This window comes from Blastomyces gilchristii (assembly GCF_000003855.2).
Source record: "Blastomyces gilchristii SLH14081 genomic scaffold supercont1.11, whole genome shotgun sequence".
Lineage (NCBI taxonomy): Eukaryota > Fungi > Ascomycota > Eurotiomycetes > Onygenales > Ajellomycetaceae > Blastomyces > Blastomyces gilchristii.
The window spans coordinates 1,142,275-1,143,816 of NW_003101672.1; positions in this window are offsets into that span (position 1 = coordinate 1,142,275).

The window sequence follows — 1,542 nt, forward strand, 5'->3', positions numbered from 1 at the left end:
ATCAATCTTGATTAATTAATAAACTGATGGCATCTTCATCTATACTCAGTTTTATGAGTATTTCCATTCTTCATAATGAGTAGAGAGTGAGATTGAAAGTATTGAAATATATAGAAGCATCTAAGCATTCTTTCAGTGCTTTTGTATTTAATTCTGTAGATGTTGAAATTGTATGAATTAATTGTTAAATCTCTTTGTATTGATGTTGTTGAGTTGCATGTATATTAGTTATTTATTATTATTGTAGTTTCAATATTACTTAGAGCCACTGTGATACTGTGTCTATGCTTGTGTTCAGAGATTCTCTCATATTATTGTTAGACATGATTATATTATTTATTAAATGTGTGATATCTGTAGTATCTGAAGAAGTATAATTGTATGAATATCTCATATGTCTGAGTGTCAGAACTCTCAAGTCTTTTACTGATATTCTCTTTGTAGAATCTTATTACAGAGTCAGAGTGACTGATGAGCAGCTTCTATCTGAGAACTCAGTGTCTGCTTAACTGTTTCTCTATTTCTTATGCATTATTATGTGTTTGAATATCTCTTGATGAATAATTGTTTCTGATGAGAAGATGATGAATGTTTTTATAGTGTAAGAAGCCTATACTGAATAGATCAGTATAATATTGATAGATCTTATATAACAAAGATAAAAACATTAGAGAAGAAAAGAAAGAGAAAGTGTGAGAATTGATGATTGAGATGAATATTTATACATGTATGTGATGATGTACACGGTGGACCTTCAGAGTGGAAGAATATACGCGTGTTTGTAGTGACTGAGAATCAGTGATTGAGAATGACTAAGAATCAGAGCATATGCATTCAAGAATGAAGTGATTGAAATCTGTGAAGTGTAATGAAATAGTCTATATAATTGATCGGGCGCAGCCCGCCACACTTTAATTTAATTCAGTAGAAAGTTCTTGAATTCTTCTTAAGTTATAACAGTATTGATACACTCAAGCTCTCTCTTCTTAATAACTCAAGTAGTCACAGAGATGTCTTCAAGAAGATTGACAGTATATATTACTTATATCTCATGAGTATTATACTGACTCAGATTAAGGCAGAATTTCTGTTCAAGAGTACAGATAAAGCTGTAAAATTCAGATAATATATTTCTCTTATATCTCAGAGAATCTCTGATCTTAATCTCTCTATCTTTATAATAGATGTAGATGTGTAGAGACTGCAGCAGTAATAGAGCAGTTGAAAAGCTCATATTAAAATATACAGCAGATTTAGAAATCTCAGATTTCTGCTGAAATAGAGATGTATACACTCTAGAAGATAATGTAGTATTTTCTTCAGAGAGTGAGATCAGATCAGTTTTAATACAGATGTATAAGATTATATCAGTCTATTAGAGCTTAACTGATTCAAACTTGTAATCAGATTAAGTAATTCAAATTATAATATAATAGAACTGAAGTAATGACTAGTCAGCAGTATTATATAAAGATAGTTATTTAAAAAGCTATATAAGTGAGCTTGACTATCTTGCTTGAATAGCAAGCTCATAGACTACAG